Raw genomic sequence first — 15833 nt, forward strand, 5'->3', positions numbered from 1 at the left:
CACATTCCCTTTCTCATCTACGCCATCTTGTGGAATGGTCAAGAATGGCACTCATTTGGCCTAAATTGTATCACTGAGTTCATTATGCATTTTCGTTCATCAAAGTTTTGGGGCTTCACTTATTGGCACATTTGATTTCTATCTGGTGATAAATGCTATGATGAAACTTGGAATTTCACCCAAAATTATTATGCAAGCATGCAAGATTCTCTGCTTCACAGTTGCGTTTTATTGACAGTTTGCCTTTTCTCCTAATGAAGCTTTCTAACTTGTCGGTGGCTCTCAGTTTTAAGGATAAAGTAAAAGGTATTTTCCTCACAAATTTTCATCAGCTGCACATTTCTCTTATCTTGGATCTTTCCCTGTTCCAGAATGTTCCTAATGAAGCTTTCTAACTTGTCGGTGGCTCTCAGTTTTAAGGATAAAAGTAAAAGGTATTTTCCTCACAAATTTTCATCAGCTGCACATTTCTCTTATCTTGGATCTTTCCCTGTTCCAGAATTCCTTTGTTGTGAATAAAATGAGCCGATCTGACAGGGAAAGATTTTATTCCTGGTATAAAAAGTGAGTCAGGGTACGTTCTGTTTCAAAAAAGAGGCAATTCACTACTGTAGGAACGATGTTGTCATTCTTGAGGAACAGTGCAGAAGATTCCGACAGGAATTATTTCAGGAAAGCAAAGTAGACCCTTTTTCAAAAATAACAATCGCTTCCGCTTGTTTTAAAACTTTCCTGGGTAATTTTCTGCAGTCAAATTCACTGGCAATCCCCTCTCTGAACGACTACAGTCATCAGACAAAATTATATTCAAACAGTTCCATTGAGTGGCTTGAATATATCTCACAGAGCACAAACACATTTATTCAACATGCACGAAATCTAGGGGAGAAACAGGTTGGCCAGTACTTTGTGGATGGTTACGCGGAAGCGAACGGTGAAAAACTGGCAAGGGAGTTTCTCGGATGCACCTGGCACAGATGTTCGCATTGTTTTTCTCAGCCAGCTGTCTGCCCGATAAGGGCAGACTGCATAGATTTCCTAATTTCTGCATAGAAATTAGGAAATCTATACTGAGACTAGGCAAAAATTGCATGTCTTAAAAGCCCTTCATGGTGTCACTGTTCATGTGATGTGGGAGCATGAGTGGGTTGAGCTTAAACGCTGTGATCCGCACGTCAGAGACTTCATGCGTGCTTACGTAGCACCAGAAAGCCTCCGCCCATGTGATGCATTGTTTGGTTATTTCAGCTTCATCAAAGCAGTGGTCTCCCCACCAAGAGGGCTGTTTTTTTCCAATACTGCCCTTCAAAACAAAACATGGTAAACTTTATTTTCCCTTTGCTGTACCTGTGCTGAGAAAAATATCCAGACAGAAACATGCAGACACACCAGAGAGGAGAGGGCTCTGTCAGGTGTCTGGGTAACTGAGTAATTTAATAAGGCTTTGGAAAATGGGTATGAGGTGGACAAGATCATTGCGGTATGGCACTTTAAAGAGAAAAGCAATAACTTTTTGTTGAATACATTAATACATTTCTGAAACAGAAACAGGAAGCTAGCGGTTATCCTTCTGGTTTAGACCCGGAAGAAGGGAGAGAGAACTACATCTCCCAATTCCTTGCACATGAAGGGGTTCAATTTGACTCGTGTAAAATCGTAAAAAAATCCTGCAAAAAGACACCTAGCTTTGATTTCTTTGAACTCATTCTGGGGCAAGTTCTCCCAACGCAATGACCAGACACAAACATCAATAGTACGTGACCCAAGTGAGTTTTTTAACTTGGTATTTTCAGGTAACTATATGGTGAAATACTTTCACTTTCTCTACAGAGATTCACTTCTTGTACAGTGGATTTACAGTAAAAAAGTCATATGTCCTCCAAATAAGACAACACGCGTTCATAGCAGCTTTTACAACTGCATATGCACGTTTTGAAACTTTATAATTATCTCGATCAACTCGGTGAAAAAGTCTTGTACTTTGACACGGACAGTGTGATCTACGTAGCGCCAGGTGGCTCTGTGTTTACATCAGGCAATTACCTTGGAGATTTGACTGAGGTTGGAGTAGAGGACCTACATGCTACTTGAATAGCTTCCTGCAGTTTTCTCTTTTCAGGCTTTCCTCCTCTAATGCGAACTATTTTTTTTCAGAGCAAGTGGTTCTTCCTCTCCAAAGGCAACAAGTAGAATTAGAGGACCTCCAAAAATAATAAAAGCAGAAAAACAGAAATCCTACCCCTTTATCTCTATTGGCTCATTCTAACATAAACTAAACAAAGTGGGCTGGGCATCTGCAGGGGGAGCAGGAAGATAAGGACTAATGGGTGGGGTCAAACCATCTGCAACTAAGGGCCCTCGGTTTCAAAAAATGTGATGTTACACTTAAATGTCTTGCATCAGAAAATAGTGGAAAGGATGAGGTCACTGGGGTCAAAAGGTTTGCTGTATCATTCTGATATCAGTTTATGTGACCCACACACACACACACACACACACACACACACACACCCACGCACACACACACACACACATTCACGTACGCACGCACAATGATACAGATATAAAACCCACCCCTACTTTCCAATTGGCTGAGATGAAATACAAAACAGGCGGGTTTTTTAAAATCAAATCCAAGAAGCAGGGGTGGGGTCAAACCATCTCTAACTAAGGTCACTGGGGTTTCAAAAAAGTGATGTTACACTTAAATGTCTTGAATCAGAAAATAGTGGAAAGGATGAGTTCACTGGGGTCAAAAGGTTTGCTGTATCATTCTGATATCAGTTTAATTTAAATCTGAAAACTCACAATAAGGGAAAAAATTAAAGAATCAAAACATATTCCTCATGATATGATTTGTACTGTATGACGTATTTACAACATATGTTTGCAAGATAATGCATATAAACTTTATTAAAACATATTTTTGATACGATAAGGCTTTGTATGATGTAAAACAACAGGTGGCCAGGTATGATAGCATCAATTTTTGATTTGGGCGTGGCATTTTAATCCATCAAACTCAATTAATAAAATTTTGTCACAAAGTGTTCTCCTTATTTTTTCATGTTCACTGTTATATTGGTAGAAAATTGACCAAGGAATAGTTGTGTACCCTAAACATGTACCTATGGACATATAGCAGTTTAAGGATTTCAGATTATGATAGTACGGTTGTGTTGCTATTGTGATTGCTGGCTGCCAAAAGCTGGACAAATCAAAAATATATAATTTATAATGAGTCAACTGCAAGCTTTTATTTGAATTACTTTCTGTATTTCTTGTCGACCACACTGAGTTCTATTAAAGAAAGTTTGGATGTTACATTTTCAACCTTCATCCTGTGCCGGATGCCCATGGTGGCATTACCTATTAAAGAACTCACATTACCTATGAAGGGAACATAACATGTCTGACTGTAAAATAAAGATCTGTGACACACTGCAGAACCAGGCAGATCATGAACTTGATGTCCTAAATGATTCCCATCAGAACCGGTCCAATCCTCCAACATGTTCCTGATCATTTATCCTACTGAATAATGTCCAGCCTTGTTGAAAGAGCAGAAAGATCTGATTCTGAGACAAACATGTTGGTTTAAATGACTGAGATAAGTTTGGTGATCTTAATGTTGACCATCCAAGGAGGATCTGATGGTCAGTTCAGAACCAGAATGAGATTCTGGTTCTGAATCTCATTCAGAACCAGAGACCATCTGGTTCTGAATGAGATTCACATGAGAAACTATTTAGTTTAACTGTAGAAATGGTTGATAATCCACCATAATGGATGACATTTGAATCTCAGTTTCATCCAGAGATGAAAGTGGAATAATCAAATTAATTCATCGAGACTTTTTTCAGCATTGTTCTGTCTGAAAACGAAACTCATTTCTAGATTGATCCAAATATCAACCTAGAAATGAAAATTGCTGTTTGTGTGTTAATATTAATAGTGGATAAAATAAATTAGTCTTTTTCATTTAGAAAAATTAGGTTGATGCATAAAAGAATAAAACAGACCATGGAACCATAGAAATGTTTGTGGTTCAAAGGTCATGTCAACATAATAGTTAATATAAATTAATGTCCTTATTGATGATTATCTTTGTTCTTCATATCTTATCTTTTAGTGGTTATAGCAGAAATGTGAACTGATTCTGGTTAAAAATTAAAAAATAAAAATAGTTTAGTGCTATTCATTAGCAATAACTGTTTTTATGGTGTCAATAACTAGCCTAACTAGCCAGTCCGGGACAGTATCACTGCATGAATGATAAAAGGATTCAGTTAAAGTTCAGATTTAGAGACTTTTGTTAATTTCACTGATCTGGAGAAGCTTTGGATAGAGACTGTGGATCTAATCTGACCTGCTTTATTCACTGAAGATCTTTCATAAAATCTTTGCGGTACCAAATATCCAATTGAACTTTATTGTCCATCATCAATACATTGATACATAAATGTAATTGATGTGATACATATGAACTGAAAATAGCCTGAAATTCAATGTAGTGTTTCCATGACAACAGAACCCAACAGAACTTGGTATCACATGGCCACAATGACAAAAACAGATCAGTTACAGCAGTTAGAAACAGCTCACCTCTCTGATGGTGGAAATTCAGGTGACTTATAGAGAATTATTGCATCCTTTGACTTGTCACTCTTAAAGGACACACAGCTGGGATCTGGTTCTGGTTCTGGCTTGAGTCTCTGATGGATCCTGACAGAAACATGATAATTAAAACTGAATCTTTTCGGTCTGGATGAAGCAGCACAGCAGCAGCTTCATCGCCACGTCTGTTTGACCTGATATAGTGAACGCTGTGTGAAAAGGGCTGTGGACAGTTAGAGATGGTGACCTCACCTCTGACCTTTGCTCTGGCTCTCATCTTCCCCACACAGAGTGGTTTTAGAGGGAGGGACTCCCTCCTCTCTGTCCTCACACTGATCCATGCTGCTGAATTCACATCAGCTCACACACACTTTCTAGCTTCACCTGCAGAGGAAACACACATCATTCATCTGCACATCAACTCTGATCATCCTTTACATCATTAGTGCTGGAAAAAGATCAGCTGCTCCTCCTCTGATTGGCTCTTCTTCTCTGCTTCATATCAGTGTCAGGTGAATGCAGTCAGACAGCAGAGAGGCAGAGGAAGCTGCCATCAGCTGCTGCACTTCTACTATCAGTCCACTAGATGGAGACATGGAGCAACATTTACATTCACTGGTTCAACCTGAACAGGAAGTGTTTTAGTTCATTATTAATCTCTACAAGTGGATTAAATGCTCCATCAAATGTTAACTTTTTAATAATCTGACTGAATCAAAGACATTTTAAGAATAATATTTCATTTTGAAATGCAACAACAAGAAACTGTTCTGTTGGATGTTAATGGTTGAGACTGGAGTTTGATTCCTAAAATCATGAAGCACTTTGATCAGAGAAGAAAATAAAGGAACATATTCTGTTCATCATGTTTTTTTCTTCCACTCTATCAATAACTTAATAATCAGATTAGCTTTCCAACAGCAGGGAGATGAAACTTTGAGTTGAATTGGAAGTGAACATTTTCTCCTAACATCAGAGAACAGAAACAAGCAGGAAAGTTCCTGTAGACAAACTTCAAGTAGAAAACAAAGCAAACTTACAGATTGTTCGAATGATCCAAAGAGATGAAGAATATCTGAACAACAGAATAAGACCCAACAGAACCACAGCAGAACCAGACTAATGCCACACCTGTACTGAGACACAACAGAACTGGACTTTACCTTATTGAACAACAAGAGTTCAAAGTCAAGATGTTGTAAATGCTTTATAACTGATTATCTGACAGCTCACCTGGTTTGTAGTTTCTTCTTTCGGAGCAGCAGAACCAGGAGGTCTGCGGTGAAATCAGAGGCAGGTTGATGAAATCTCATGAGGAAGGAGAGAAGTTGATAGGTATTTTTCTCGAACCTTCATAAAAGAACCACAGACAACGTATATGAATTTTATGTCCAAGCTTTTGCAAAAGGAGAAGACTCGGCAAACTGCTTCACCGAGCTGTTCACAGAGTGTTCTAAAGACCTTTTGTTACAGCTTCTTTTATTATCAAGCGACAAAGAGGGAGGATAGACAAGAAAAGACAGCAGAGACAAATTATTACTGCACACAGGCATTTTCTAGTATTCCGGTTGATAAGAAGGCACCGTAGGCACCATAATTTAAGGTCTGGGAAACACACAGTTAACTTTCACATGAAGACACAGGCAGATGGGGCCTCCAGGTCAGTTTATACACACAGAATGAAGAGAACACTTTAAACTGAAAATCATAATAATCTATAGACTGAATGTTGATTAACTATTGATTAACATTAGACTGAATATAAACTAAAGTAATAACAAAATGATAATACCAAAGAATCTCTAACATTCCCCCCTTTTTATCATTTTATCATGTGTGTAAACTTTATTCAAAAACCAAGTATAGAAAATAAAAGAAAAGATCCAATAAATGCAAGAATTTTTTTTCAAATACACAATGAATATATGAATATAATGAAATAGATGAAAAATAAAAGAAACAGCAAAAAATGAAATGCAGTTTTCTCATCACTAACACCACCACTTGTTTTCACATTTTCGGTGTAGGAATCATTCAGCAAATGAATTAATCTTTTTATTGATTTCAGAACTTCATCATCAGAAAACAAGTAGTCTTCATTTGTGTGTCAGGTTATTTTCGCCAGCTGATAGCTGACCACAGCAGTGTTAATTGTCTTTAGCATCATGCTTCGACGGCATGGAATAATGCAACTTGTGAACAGGCAAAAAACCAAACCAAACCAACTTTATTTATAAAGCACTTTAAAACAACCACAGCTGATATAAAGTGCTGTACTTTAAAATACAACATAATAAAAAAATAAAAAATAAAAAAAAACTTACAGTTTAAAACAAAAACACACAATTTAAAACTAGATCCCGCTGGTGTTAAAAGCCAAGTAAAATAGATGAGTTTTAAGACGAACTTTAAAAGTGGACAGTGAAGGGCCTCTCTGACCTGCAAAGGTAAGTCGTTACATAACTTGGGCCAATGACAGAGAAAGCCCTGTCCCCTCTGAGCTTCCTCCTGGTTCTTGGTACCTCCAAGAGCAACTGATCTGCTGACCTGAGAGACCGATAGGGTACGTAGGGTGAAGAAGCTCAGAGAGGTAAGCCAGGGCAAGATTATGTAGTGATTTAAAATCAAACATAATCATTTTAAAATGAATACTAAAATATACAGGCAGCCAGTGAAGTGAGGCCAGGACAGGGGTCACATGTTCCCTCTTTCGAGTTCCTGTCAGAAGTCGTGCAGCAGCATTCTGAACCAGCTGCAGACGTGAGAGCAGCGACTGACTGACTACCAGATAGAGTGCATTACAGTAATCCAATCGCAGTAATCCAATCGAGTTGAAATAAAAGCGTGGATCACCGTTTCAAAATGCTGCCTGGAAAGAAAAGATTTCACTGACGCCAATCGCCTTAAATGATAAAAGCTGGACTTAACCACGGCTCTGATTTGGCTGTCCAATTTAAAATCACTCTCCACCTTAAAACCAAGATAAAATTTTAAAAGTTCAAGGCCAACCAAGCTTTAATATCACCTAGACATGCCAGGAGATGTTTGATGAAATGGACATCCTTCTGCTTCATGGGCAAATAAATCTGACAATAATCAGCATAACAATGAAATGAAATCCCATGTTTCCTAAGAATAGAACCCAGAGGCAGTAAATAAAGAGAGAAAAGCAGAGGGCCCAGAATTGAGCCCTGCGGGACACCATAAGGCAGCAGACGATTCAGAGTCACCAATTTTACTGAAATAGTTATCTCCTCCAGGTAGGACCGGAACCATTTAAGAACAGTGCCATCAATACCTACACCAAGGTGTAATCGCAATATTAAAATGTTGTGATCTACTGTGTCAAAGGCAGCAGTTAAGTCAAGTAAAATCAGAACAACATGGTTATCAGAATCACATGCAAGAAGGATGTCATTAAAAACTCTTATTAAAGCATATTCTGTGCTATGAAGAGTTTTAAAACCTGACTGAAAAACCTCCAGAATGCCTTTGTCATCTAAAAACTGTGTCAGCTGACAGTACACAATTTTTTCTAAAACCTTAGAAAGAAAAGGCCGATAATTAGCCAGAACAGTAGGATCAAGGCCAGTTTTTTTAAGCAGTGGTTGCACTACTGCATGTTGTTGAGGAAAAATGAGTATTTTTAGTGTTTAACACAGTTTAAACCTTTAGAACGAATTTCTTAAGTTTGAACAGGTTTGTGTTAGTGATTTAAAACCTGAAGAACTATTGCTGGGTTAAGTATTTAAAGTACAAAGGAGAATAGAGGATCTGCAAGAGAATTTCTGCTCAGACCCCTGGAGTCTTATCATTAAAGACAGCAGGTCATAAATTAACACATGCAGGAAGGTGGAGGACAGCATCACTTGAATTACTGTGAGAAAGGAAACTTTGGTCGGTTCACGTAACCAGGATGAGAAGTCTTCCAAAACTAACATCTGACATGGTGAAAAAAACTGAATATAACATAAAATGTTTTAAATCACTAACATTTAATTTGTAAGACATTTTCTTAGTTATTAATAACATGTTTTGACTGAAAATTCTATTATCTTGTTTTAGAATTAATTTAGTCAATGATGAATGTATTTGAAATTGTATTATTTCTGACTATATTAGAATCACATGAAAATGTTTTGTTTAGTATTAGAAAATACTTAGGTTTATGGTGAATGAATGTCTTAATTCTTATTTGTTTCTAATTCCTAATTAGAAACAGGAATTGTACTTCATTATTTTCTGTTGATATTATCTATTGCTTTTGGTTTGATATTTCCTTGATATTTCTTTGTTTCTTGTCTCAGGTAACAATGTTTGTATCTGTGTTTCTTCAGTTTCCTGTACTATCTTATATTTCTCTACTGATTGGATTAAATTCTGTAATTCTGTGACGTCAACACGCAATGTTGTGTTTTTGTCCCCACACGTGGCCACGCGAGAGAACCCGGGATCAAAAGGAAGAATCAGAGCCAGAGTTTTGCTAAATTTAATTGTAATATAAAAATTCTTCCTTAACATTGTTTAAAACTAGAGGCCACCACACCTGAGGACAGACTGCTATTTATAATTACAAGAACAGGCTGCCCTATGCTAGATAAAATATCTTTAAAAAATGGTGGAGGGACGTGGGGAACCTGATGGCTTAATGTGGCCAACCACGTCCTCTAAAAGTGAGACAGTCACAAGCTCAAACTGATTGAAAGCAGCAGAGCAAGAGACCGAAACAGAGGGGTCAGAGTCAGGAGCTGTGATAAGAGCCCTGGTACTACCAACCTTTTCAATAAAGAAACACAGAAAATTATCACACATGTCAGGAGAAGCTTCCAAACAGGCATTCTGTGAAATATTAAGCACAGAGTCAATGGTGTGAAATAAAACACGTGGGTTATGGCTGTTTGAAGAAATGATATTTGCCAAATATTCCCTTTTAGCCTCTTTAACCGTGCTCTGGTAGAGACGCCAACAATCTTTTAAAATCTGAAAAGTAACCTGCAGTTTATCCTTTTCCACCTTCGTTCAACACGGCGACATTCCTTCCTTGCAGCACGAGTTCTGTCATTAAATCAAGGCTCAGGTTTAATCCTTGGCTGCCTGGTTTTAATGGAGCAACCGAGTACAGGATGGTTTGACAGGAAGAACAGAACCAGAGCTCTTCTGTATCAGAGTGGAGGAAGTCAGATGATCCACAGAGCTGAAGAAAAGCAGTAGAGAACTGAGTGGCAGTGGAAGGGTTAATAATCCGACAGCGCCGAACAGCAGCGAGTTGTAACTGCAGTAGGTGTCAAAGTAACACTGAATACAACAAGCAGGTGATCCGAGAACACAGAGCCACAGGTTCCAGGTTAGTCACAGGCAGACCGCAGGAAATAACCAGGTCCAGTGTGTGTCCGTGCTCATGTGTAGGACCGGATATGGCCTGTACCTGGTTAAAAGAGTCCAGAAGGCTTAAAACGTCCTTTACCAGAGGCTTACCAGGACAACACACATGTATATTGAAGTCTCCAACGATAAGAACATGTTCATAGTTAGTTATAATCCCAGATAAGTCAGAGAAGTCGCTTATAAAATCCTTATTATATTTGGGGGGCCGGTAAACGACAGCACAGAAAACTGGGTTTAGGTGTCTTATCTCAAATGACGTGAACTCAAAGCTGTCAGTAGAAACACTGCTTACATTTGTGGCCTTGTTTGTAAACAGTCGCTGTGCCTCCCCCTCTCCCGAAGCCCGTGGTGAATTAAAATAAGAACAGTCCGCCGGCAAATGCTCAGATAGAGCACTGGACTCACCAACACTCAGCCACGTCTCAGTCACACACATAAAATCCAGGTTTTGGTGACTAAAAAAGTCCCGAAGAATAAAAGTTTTATTCGCAAGCAACCTGGCGTTTACCAGACCAATCCTGGCAGGAACTGGATCATGGGCTTCGACAGTTCGGAAAACCCGGCACAGCGGTCTCAGGTTTTGGAGACACCGTCGGTGAATGTTGATCCGGGAAGGGCGGTGGTGTAGAGTGGCTTGAACGCCGACCACTGACACCAAGCAGACATCGACGGTGTCGAGAAAAGTCGAGCTCATCCCACTTCCCCATGCTGGAGATTTTAGTTTAATAGTAACAATAAACAAAGTTACCTTTAAAATTAATTACACAGGTGACATCAAGACCCAACAGTATAGTCAGACGGTAATAAAATTAATCTGGTTGCGTTTGCTGTTACCCCGCCTCTTGCCCGGTACGCTAGCTGGAGATAGGCACCAGCAACCCTCCCCACTGAGGGACAAGGGTGCAAAAAGATGGATGGATGGATGGATGGATGTTTGTTGTTATTGTGTCCTGCAAACTTAGCTTTAATTCTACTTTTTTCTATTTAATCATAAAAAATCATAGTCAGGCAGAAAGAGAGTCATGAAACAGGAAGAGCTGGTTTCCTTAATAAAGAGGAAGTTTCCAGTTTGCCATCCATCCATCCATCCATTTTCTTCCGCTTATCCGGGGTCGGGTCGCGGGGGCAGCAGCTTCAGAAGGGAGGCCCAGACTTCCCTCTCCCCAGCCACTTCTTCCAGCTCCTCCGGGGGAATCCCAAGGCGTTCCCAGGCCAGCCGAGAGACGTAATCCCTCCAGCGTGTCCTGGGTCTTCCCCGAGGCCTCCTCCCGGTGGGACGTGCCCGGAACACCTCACCAGGGAGGCGTCCAGGAGGCATCCTTACCAGATGCCCGAGCCACCTCAACTGGCTCCTCTCGACGTGGAGGAGCAGCGGCTCTACTCTGAGTCCCTCCCGGATGACCGAGCTTCTCACCCTATCTCTAAGGGAGAGCCCAGCCACCCTGCGGAGGAAACCCATTTCGGCCGCTTGTACCCGTGATCTCGTTATTTCGGTCATGACCCAAAGCTCATGACCATAGATGAGGGTGGGAACGTAGATCGACCGGTAAATCGAGAGCTTCGCTTTTTGGCTCAGCTCTCTCTTCACCACGACGGACCGGTACAGCGCCCGCTTCACAGTAGACGCTGCCCCAATCCGCCTGTCGATCTCCCGTTCCCTTCTTCCCTCATTCGTGAACAAGATACTCAGATACTTAAACTCCTCCACTTGAGGCAGGACGACCCCCTGACCCGGAGAAGGCACTCTACCCTTTTCCGGCTCAAGACCATGGCCTCGGATTTGGAGGCACTGAGCCTCATCCCGGCCGCTTCACACTCGGCTGCGAACCGCTCCAGTGAGAGCTGCAGATCACGTTCCGATGAAGCCAACAGGACCACATCATCCGCAAAAAGCAGAGATGCGATCCTAAGGCCACCAAAACGGATCCCCTCAACACCTCGGCTGCGCCTAGAAATTCTGTCCATAAAAGTAATGAACAGAATCGGTGACAAAGGGCAGCCTTGGCGGAGTCCAACTCTCACCGGAAACGAGCCCGACTTACTGCCGGCAATGCGGACCAGACTCTGACACCGGTCATACAGGGACCTGACAGCCCATATCAAAGGGCCCGGTACCCCATACTCCCAGAGTACCCCCACAGGGCCCCCGAGGGACACGGTCGAACGCCTTCTCCAAGTCCACAAAACACATGTAGACTGGTTGGGCGAACTCCCATGCACCCTCCAGGACCCCGCTGAGGGTGTAGAGCTGGTCCAGTGTTCCACGACCAGGACGAAAACCACACTGCTGTGTTTCCAGTTTGCATCAGTATAAAAATAGTTCAGACCGTTCCTTATTTTAAAGCATTAAAGGTTTTTAAAGAATAAAATCTAAACATTTGAGTAATTGGATAAAACCCGGAGTAAAATACTTAAATTAATAATAATAACTTATAATTAGGCCAATAATTAATATTGTTTAACCAGCGGTTGATGTTGGTTTGATTAATAAGAATATTTAAACTTACTCTTACACTTGTGGAAGTACTTAAAGGTGAAACAAGTAACTGTAACATGATATCAGATAATTAGAATAATTCTTGGTTTCTTGTCAGAAGTGTCTGTAATAACTCACATTATGATTATAATAAGAGTAACTAATAAGTTATGGTTATTATAACATTATAAATGAATGTTAAATCAAACTAAAAGGTTATAAATGTGATTTTGACAATGAGCTTGAAAAGGTGTAAAATGTTGTAACTGTAATTAAAGGTCACTGATGTTGTGTTGGAGGTAGATGGGAGGTGAAAGGTCAGGGGAAAAGAGGAACTGATAGGAGAGCAGAGATGACAAAGGCCTTATTGCTAAACTTCAACTTTCCTAAGAAAAGGTTGGACAGGCAACAGACATAGGAGGGCTATTGAGCAACTCGGGGATCATTATAACAGACATTAGGTCATAATGTCTCCAAGGTGATGGATATGAGATCATCTGTCCAAGCAGTCAGCCAATGAGAGGCACAGCAACAAAGCTAGCCAATGCAAACGCACCAAAAGGTGGATAAACCCTTTATAAGGTGGGTGCAAAAGAGGAATCATTGGTTGGATCCTTCAGGCAGCTTCGAGCCAAGATCAAGATGGACAAAGAACTCTGCAGCTGAAGAAGAGCCGGGGCCACAGAGCCGGAGACTGTTCTGCACATGGGGACCAACCCGTTAGCCCCGCAACATGTGGCTTCAAATTGCACTTCTCACATCAACTGGGTTTAGACCCCCAAAGGCAAAGACCAAGGCAAAGATAAAGACAAAGATAAAGACAAAGGCAAAGAACAAAGGCAAAAAGGAAGAACAGGTGTGATCCTTCCGTGGGACCAGGAAGATCGTGGGACGAGGATAAGGGAGCTACCCGCAAGACAAGAAGCTGAGGACCGCTACACGCATGAGGAAGTCACCCTGAGGCCTGAGATCTGCCGCTCTAAGTCAGTACTCTTCCTGTACTGGGAACCTCCTGCTGCTTCAACACCTTCTTCATCATCAGGCCAGTTCTGGGGTTCAAAATGCCAAACTCTGTCCATCTCTCTCAAAGTTTCCCTTTTTTAGTTCTCAGTGTCAGCATTAGGGAAATATAGGCTAGATTATTGATTTTACTTATTTGATTATTTCTGCTACTGAATTAAGCTGTACTGACCCTTGCAAAATTGCCTTAATAAATAATTAGCATTAAGAAAATCTAAAAGATGTTGTGGACATTCAATTAATGAGTCAACTTAAAGTTCTTTGATGGTTATAAAACAGCTATGAAGTTTGATTCTGGGAGGAAAAAGTGGAAAATGTTTTATAGGTTGCTTTTAGCCAACCTATAAAACCCTTGGGACTCGCCCAAGTCACTAAAACCAACCTGGTTCAGTAACAAGTGCAAGTTGTAATAAAGAGAAAGAGCGACCGTTAACAGATGTGCTCTGTGAAGCTAGTTGATTGCAGGCTGCTCAATCTGGCCAATTCACAGGGTGAAGAATGTGGGACATCTGGATGGAGGTCGTTAGAAACCAGGCTAGTCTTTCTCGACGCCAGCTTAAACAGAGTTTACTCAGTTCTGAACAGGGTAAAATCCCATCAGATTTAGAAAACTCAATTCACCCATTAGATGGAGAGCTGGCTGCACATCTCCCTCCTCTCAGAAGGGGAAGCAGAGAGAGAGAGAAGGGGGGTGAGGTGTTGCGCAACAACAAAGTGGCGCCCAACGTGGGGCGTTGCGTAACAACAAAGTGGCACCCAACGTCACAGAAGTCTAAGCGGGTGAAACAGGAGGATAGTTCTGGATAACTCACTTAGAGTGGCAGCTCTACAGAGGTAGAGCTGCCACTCTACCCCTGGCCAGGGGTAGCGTGGCGGTGACTGAAAGGCCGTCAGTCACCACCCTCGCAGTAACTGCACGGCGTGTGGGTGAGGGGAGTTTCACTGAGGACAGTTGACCACTTCCATCAGTGAAGCTAGTAGCCAAAACCGCTTGAACTCATCCCTGCTCTGAAGTACTAAGAGAGGCTTTGGGAACAAGCAACTCGAGGACAAAGACAAACAGGAAGTTGAGGACGACGCGCGGTCGTACGTCCAGCAGATGGAACTAATCCCACATGGAAGTGGACAGCTACTATTGTGCCCAGGCCCTTGGAGAGGATCCGTCCATTTGGGAAGAAAGTGGAGTTGAAACCGCTAAGGGCAAGCCGGTGGCATACACAGATTTGTGGAAGAAGTTTGCATCTGAAGCTCAAGGTCGAGCATCAGAGAGCGCACACGCATGAGGGAGCTCACTGGTGTGGGAACGATGAGGTGGACAGCTATGTCCAGCAAAGGAAGGTTGTCTTTGTCGGAATCGAGAAGTGGGACAGTACTCCCAGGGGAAGGGAGGTCCCAGAAGAGCACGTGTATGGGGTTGTGCGAGGCGTGTATGAGGCCCTAGAACATGCAGGCGTACGACCGACACGTGAGGAACTGGTGGAACAAAACCTTTGGACGTCCCTCCAGACTGTCCGATGCAGCTGCGGGACTGTGAGTATGTGGTCAATACGCAGGGCAGTGGATGGAACGGTTGTTCATCAAGAGCACATTACCCGGGGTTCAGTCTGCATGGTTGTAGGAGACGATGCAGCTGTTTTCCAGCTGTTCTCCACAGCTGGAGGGAGGGAGGGGGATGTTTGGAGGAGAGAACCTGAACATTCAGCCTCCAGGTTTTACAGCTGGATTCTGACCTCAGCAGCTGGAACAACGACACAGATGAAACCAGAGACTCCTGGAAAATGGATGTTTGGATCTGATCAGGTCTGCAGATTCACTGACTGGGATTTATTCAGAAAATGTCTCAGAGCTGAGAAGAGCTGAGCTTCTTCAGACTGAATGCTGGGAAATCTTCACTCCTCCAAGTCAGTGATGTTCATTCACTCTAAACATGAATGAAATGTATTCATTGTGCTCATTTCACTTAAGTACACTTATGAACTGTGTGGGACAAATTATATTTGTCTCAGTAGCAAGTTTTCTCAATGTGAAAATAAAATAGAATTAACTTTAGATCGCAAAGAATCCTTTCAGGATCTTTAGTAAACAAAAATAAAATTAAAAGAAGCTGGCCAGCAAATAAAATAATTAGAGCTCTATATGTGTGTTCGTGTGTCTGATCCATACGAGAAAAAAAAAATTATATATATATATATATATATATATATATATATATATATATATATAGGTGAAAGAGATTGTCCTGACTGAGATGGCGACCCAGAATGACGATGGCAGCGGCGTCCAAAACGGAAAACTTCAGCAGCCTCTCTCTCTTCCTCTGCAGGCACAGGAGCAC

At 41.4% G+C, this 15833-nt stretch overlaps 1 long non-coding RNA gene across 1 annotated transcript; it reads right to left on the reverse strand.

Moving 5' to 3' along the window:
- Positions 1-4853: 4853 nt before the first annotated feature.
- LOC145554034 (uncharacterized) lies at positions 4854-6034 on the reverse strand. The gene is made up of 3 exons (XR_014090072.1): positions 5851-6034; positions 5658-5748; positions 4854-5001 (listed from the first exon to the last, which is right to left on the reverse strand). It is a non-coding gene; the product is annotated as an uncharacterized LOC145554034 (long non-coding RNA).
- Positions 6035-15833: the final 9799 nt, after the last annotated feature.

The sequence above is a fragment of the Poecilia reticulata genome, chromosome 12 (assembly GCF_904066995.2).
Source record: "Poecilia reticulata chromosome 12, P_reticulata-male-v2, whole genome shotgun sequence".
Classification (NCBI taxonomy): domain Eukaryota; kingdom Metazoa; phylum Chordata; class Actinopteri; order Cyprinodontiformes; family Poeciliidae; genus Poecilia; species Poecilia reticulata.